Raw genomic sequence first — 6,328 nt, 5'->3', positions numbered from 1 at the left:
TCCAGGAACATCTGTCCTTGCAGCATTCACCAGATTGTCATTGTAATCCCTCCTTTCTCTTGGATTTGAAATGCAAGAGTGCAGCACCCAGCAGGCATCCCCAGAGCCAGAAGTTGTTTTATCATGCAGTGAGAGACCAGTGTTTAACCTTGTGACAATGTACGTGAAAGAATGAAAGAATGACTTCTTGGAGAGGAGGTGACTTCTCCCTGGGACTTTTTAGGAGAGCAGGAATAGCTTCCACCACAGGACAGGTGAGTGTGCCAGCAGAACTGTGTGCTCATGCAATTATACAGAGTGCTTTGAAACACTCAATGGCATGGGGGGGACCACGGTAGAGGGCTGGACTGGAAGACCTGGCTTAGGACAAGCCAAAGAACTGTGGCTGTGCAATACCTGTTACTGGGCTCAGAGGCTGATTAAGAGGGTTTTTTTTTCAAAAGGAGTCTAGTACAGTCAGGTAGTTTGTAGGTTCTTTGATCTCAGAACTCTGTCATAATCTAGCAGTGGCAAGTAAAAGGGGAGACAAAAGCTTCTGCTTTCACTTTCGCTCAACACCAGAAACAGTTTCGTCAGTGACGCAAGTTATGTGGTGTCACTGGGACCTACCTGCCTGGTGCAAGGAACAGGACTGCTAGCACAAGGTGGAGAGCATGAAGTAGGATAGTTGTGGGTTCAGGATAGACAACTGAGTGTTTTGGGTCACAGGCTTCTGAATTAGCCTTCTCTGAAGGTCCCATGACCTGTAAAGCAGGAAGAGGCATCATGTTAGTGCCTGAGATGAATCATGATGCTTCCCCTGCCTCCTTCAGAGGTCCTGCCTGCTCCACAAGCATTGATGTTTGCTTCAGTGTTGTCTTTTGCTTTTCCCAGAACCGATGTCATCTTCAGAGAAGCTTTAAGGGAGAAGCAGCCAAAGAGCCAAAATCTTTGCTGTCCACCCTCTCTACCTTGTCATGTATTCTGGCACACATCTGGGAAAGGTTTCCATTGCATTTGCAGAATGGTAGAAGAAGAGAATGTCTTAAATGCTGGGTGTGCTCCAAGTACTGCTCTGGTCATCTGGTCAGCTTGTGATGGCCCAGGTGGCTTTACTGTCATCTTGCAAGGACACCCAGATGGGGAACTGCCTGTGTAGATGCTGGCCTTTGTGGAACTGGCCAGTAATACTGGACTAACTGACATACTGGCTGTAATGGATTGTTTCCTGCCTGAGGTTCACCACCTACTTCTAGATAATGTCAAAGAGGCCTTTCCTTGCTTGAGCCTGGAGGAAATGGAAGCAGCATTCCTGCTGGTGGGAAAGCAATGGTGTATTTATGCTCATATCAACCCAGGGCAAGTCCTTTTTGAAAGCAGATGTAACCAATTTCCTCCAGTGTCTTTTTAATAGTGCTGGTTTTATGACTTGAAGAGCTACCGGGAACTTGTTCTCTACCACTCCTCCCTGTGTAGGCTTACCAGAGTGCTCAGCTACCTTGATAGCAATTTCAGGGTTGGGCAAGAATGAGGAAAAGCCTGGAAATGGGCTGTTTAAGCAGTGATTCCACTACCTGCTTCAACTCTCTAATCACTCTTGTTGACAGGTTAGAGGAAGTTTGTGCTCCACTCCAGGGAGTGCTACAAACCTTTAAGATGAGGATCCAAGCAGCTAATGTGATCTCCTGAGTTCACATCTCTTCTGTGCTCATCTGACTGGAGCCCTGCTGGTGGGATCACAGCTCCTGCTTCTGTTTGAGGAGGACAACTAGTGCTCCTGTATATGGTAACATCAGGCCCCCAGCTGCAGCCAGACAGCAGCAAAGTTTAGGACTTTTGACAAGCAGTGCAGAATGCCTAAAATCTGTGGAAATGCCAGTTGCCTGGCAATTCCTTTAGGGATGTTAGTGGTTCCTCTGTTAAGATTGGACAGCAGAAGAGCAGGTGGACAACTTTGTTCCCTGTAGCTGCTCATGACTGGTGTGCTTTTTTGTCCCCATGACCTGAAGTTGGCCTGTTGAAGGCTTATTCCTGAGCTTTTCTTTGTCCTACAGCACAGACATCATCTGCCTGTTCCTGAATGCCTCTGCATCCCTTTACCCTTTTTGCCAGCCACACCACATGAAGAAAATGGGGAGCAAACCATATGGGTAAAAGGAGTGGCACAAAGAAGGGTGCTGAAAGCTGAACATCTTACCTGTTAGAGCCTGACGAGGCTCTCCAGAGGCCAAGGTAATGGCTAAAATGGGCAGGGTAAGAAAATGAGTGTCAAAATGTCAGGTGAGAAGTCTGAAGGCTAGAAATAAATGGTAATTAAATATCTGATGTAGTGTGTCTGGAATGGTACCCTGTGGGTGGGAATAGGAAGCCAGTGGTGTGTTTTCCCAGTAGCTCTATCCACCAGCTGTCACCTGAGCAGTGGGAGCACCACAGAACTTAGTGCTGTTTTCCTGAGCATCTCCTTTGGGAACTTTGGGAGTAGCAGGGCAGCTGACAGCCCTGTGTGCAGGGCAGGAGGATGCCCCATGCTGGCAGGGGGTGTCCATGAAGGCAGAGCACCTCATGTCCCACATCCCCCTGGCATCGGCTCGCGACACCAGCCCAGGTTTTGCAGAAGGCAGCTGTGAGAGACTGATAATGACCCTCTGTCGGTGGCAGTTGCTAGCCAGCAGTTTTTCTTTACTGGGCCCATTTGTTAAGAGAGATTCTGGTTTTTCTTGTTATCTCTTGACAACTTTATCTCAGTTACTCAATATGCAGAATACAACTAGTTGTGCTGAGATGCAGACTGTGCCGCTGCTGAATGGAATCCTAGTCAGTACTGGCACTCACACCTAGTTCAGCATTTGAATTTTCTGCAAACTATTTCCAACAGATTTTTCTCTTTTGTTTGTCCATGATGTTAACATTGGGTGTGTTCTGCTCTGCTCAAGCAAATGCACAACTGGAGGTGTAAAAAGCAATTGCATTGTTTCTTGATTCACTGCATGAGGCAGAAAGTGGCAACTTTCTGATCCAAGTCCCCTGCTCCTTCTGTCCATCCTCCTCACCCTTGCTGGAGCCTCAGCAGGGTGAGAAGCAAACCAGCTCTTGAGTCCTGGCTCACCCATCACCCTGTGCTGTGCTGCATGGTGGAATATTGTTGCTTGAAGGAGGAGGAGAGGACACCTTTGCAAAGATAGATAACCTGGGCTGGGCCCTGTACCAGGCACTGACCTCAGAGAGAATAATGCTCTGACTTGAGCAGTGAGGGATGGTGCTGGTTTAGCCTGAGCACAGAGCTGGGCAGTGAATGGCAGGGAAGCACCTGTCAGCTCCAACAGACAAGCATGGACAATATCATCAAGGTGCTGGATGTGACCCTGCAATGCCATCAGGACCCTCAGCTAATGATGTTCCCTTTTTCTAGGCCTTCCTGCTGCACAGCTCTGCTGGCCTTGGCAATGAGTCAGCTCTTGCTTCTGGGATGAGCAGTTTTATCACTTGGTGCTCCAATTTCCTCTGCTGCACGTGCTGCTGAGTTGGAGCACATTTGTGCTGTGCTGCTGTTGCATAAGACCCCTCTGAAGGGGGCAGCTGCTGGGCAGGATCACTTCGGCTGTGTTTGGGTTGATGGAGCCTTGAGGGGTTTGCTGCCTTTTCTTCCTGTAACTGTTCTGTTCTCAGAGCCATCCCAAACCTCACAGTCTACTGCACAAGCTTCTGGGTAGCTGCAAAGCAACAACCTCCCTCACCCATCTGCTGATGAAATCAGACTTAAGAGTAAGCTGCCAGGAAAGGGCAGCCAGCACTTGGGAGAGCTGCTCAGCCCTGTGACCCATAGTGAGCTGTTTGGAACATGTCTTTGCCTCTCCTCACTCCCTTTTCCTTGGAACTCATCCCCATCCCCAAAGAGATGCTGCTTCCTCCTTGGCTCTGGCTCACCATGGCCAAGCCTTGGCTCTGCTGCTGGAGCTCAGCAGCCCAGAGACCTGCCCCTGGAAGTCTATTTCAGGCAGGAGCCTTCAGGCTTTTGAGCTGACCATGGTTGCTGCCTGTGGCTGTGCTCATTGTATCTGTATCAAGAATGTTTGATGCCTCCATGGCTGCTTTCATTTTTCTAAATTTCCCAGGGAGATTTGCACACTGGGTCCTCAGCTGCCCTGTCACAGCCACCCTCTGCAGCTGGGGTATCAGCATCTTTCCCTGCACCTCTCACCTGCCCTGGGAATAAGGGGCTGCTGGACTGGCAGTGCCCAGCAGCATGTTGAGGAGCAGAGCTCCAGGGAGCTGCTCTAGCACTGGGTCCTTCCTCAGTGCCAGCTCTGCTGGGTGTTGAGTTATTGCTTGTACCTGGGATGAAACCTCAGCAAAGAGCAGATGGTCTTTGGTACCTTCTCCAACCACAACCAGTTGTTGCATGCTGAACTGTGGTTGCTGAGCTGTCCAGTTTAGGCCACTCTATGTTTCCAGTTCCTGAAGTGACCTTTTATTTTTAGACATATTTTTTCTATGACCGGTTTTCAAACTAATTCCTTCTGTTCCCTGACCCACTCCCCTTCCCCCCAGACTGGCAGCAGAACAGAGGTGTGCAGGGCTGGCTGTGCCCAGCCTCATCTGTTTTGAACTAGACATCAGCAGGGGAAGCCCTTGTTCTCTTCCTGCAGCTGCAAACAAAGGTCTCAGCAAAAACCCACTGGGGTTTTGGACTGTCTAGGTACATGGCTGGTTCCTTGGGGCCTGTTTGGGAATGGAGGGTTAGATACTTGGTGTGCAGAGACCTTTGCTGTTGGCTCTTTCACTTAACCTGTGGTTTCTAGAGCAGTACATCTGTTCATCTCCCTGAACTCTGCCTTGGATGAGCAAAACACCCTCAGAGGGACAAGCTCTGCAGACTTGGTGGCTTCTCTAGACCATATTGAGAGTTAGTTTGGGCCTGCCTTTCTGGGATTTTTGACACTGATACAGTGAAATACACTTTTCTTCCCAGCTATTGGTACAGAGGATACTTTGCCAGGCACTGTGTCCCATTCCATCTTCATGCTGATAAAGCTGATGGCACACAGGTCACCTGGGCTTGTGTGCCACTGCTGTCCCAACTGTGGGTCTGCCACCCACAGTGCAAGGAGCCAATTCACACAGAGCCCAGAGATCTGCTGCAATACCCAGTTCTGCACAGAGCAGGGAGCAGGGGGTGTTCCACACAGCAAGCTCAGCTCCTGAAACACAAATGCTACTTTTATGCCCAAAACATGAGAAGGAACTTGATCTCTAACATTGCTCTTTCACTGCACACACGATGGGTCACTAACCCCTCGCTGCCATTCCAAGGGGAAATGCTCAGGAATGTCACTGTGCCTGCTCCAAGAGTGGGGGGTTGTTGTTAGCAGGGGTCCCTCCAGCCTGTGGGTGTGGATTTCAGGCTGCTAATGGCTCGTTAATAGATTCACAGGGTGATTTCAGTTACTCTGTGTGTTTTTCCCCAGAGCTCCAGGCTGTCCCCAGGCCAAGCTGTGGGCAGAGCTCCTGTCCACCCCTTCCATCTGCCCTGCAGGCCTGTCTCAAGGGCTGGTGACTACTGGGGGGTGTTTTTCTCTAGTTGGAATCTGGTTTTGTGTCATTCTCACTGCTTCACTGTTACCTAGGCCCTGCTTTTATTCTGTGTCTCCCTTATGTTCTCTTTTATGTAATTTTTTTCCCTAATGTGATTTTTTCAAAAAAATTTTACTTATTTCAATTAATAATTGACAGCACCACTGCCCAGCTCTAGATCTTGCCGTGTCCTATCAGCACTGGCTCAGCATCTGGGCACTTTCTGCAGTGATGCTGAGCCCACCTGGCTCAGCCCACCTGAGACAGCCCATCCTGCTGGGGACAGAGCAGGCTCGTACGTGGCAGCTCCCAGATCTTTCCCCCTTCATCCTCTCCTAAATGTTTAACACCATGCCTGTGCTCTTGCTGTGAACAGCACAAACCACAGGCAGGACTGAGGCCAGACTGGCTGACAGATCAAGGGAAGCTGTTCCTCCTGCCTGTCTGCACTGGGAATAGCAGGCACAAAGTTGAACCCTGAGTCCAGCCAGAGGAATGTGGGAGACAGACCACCAAAGGGCAACCAAGATGGTCATGGGGCTGGGCACACAACCAAGGAGTGTTCATGAGAGCTGGGCTGGCTTTGTCTGGTGAAGAGGTGGAGAAGGGTGATCCAACAGCACCGTGCATCTGCTTGAAGGACAGTTCTGCTGATAACAGAGCCAAGTTCTTCCCTGCAATGGCAGACAGGACAGGGAGGGCACTAGGAAAACATCTCTGGGAGGGTGGTGCAGCCCTTCAGCAGGTCCCCAGAGAGGTGGAAGGGCTCCATCCTTGT

Source organism: Apus apus, chromosome 21 (assembly GCF_020740795.1).
Source record: "Apus apus isolate bApuApu2 chromosome 21, bApuApu2.pri.cur, whole genome shotgun sequence".
Classification (NCBI taxonomy): domain Eukaryota; kingdom Metazoa; phylum Chordata; class Aves; order Apodiformes; family Apodidae; genus Apus; species Apus apus.
Note: the sequence above shows the minus strand (reverse complement) of the source record.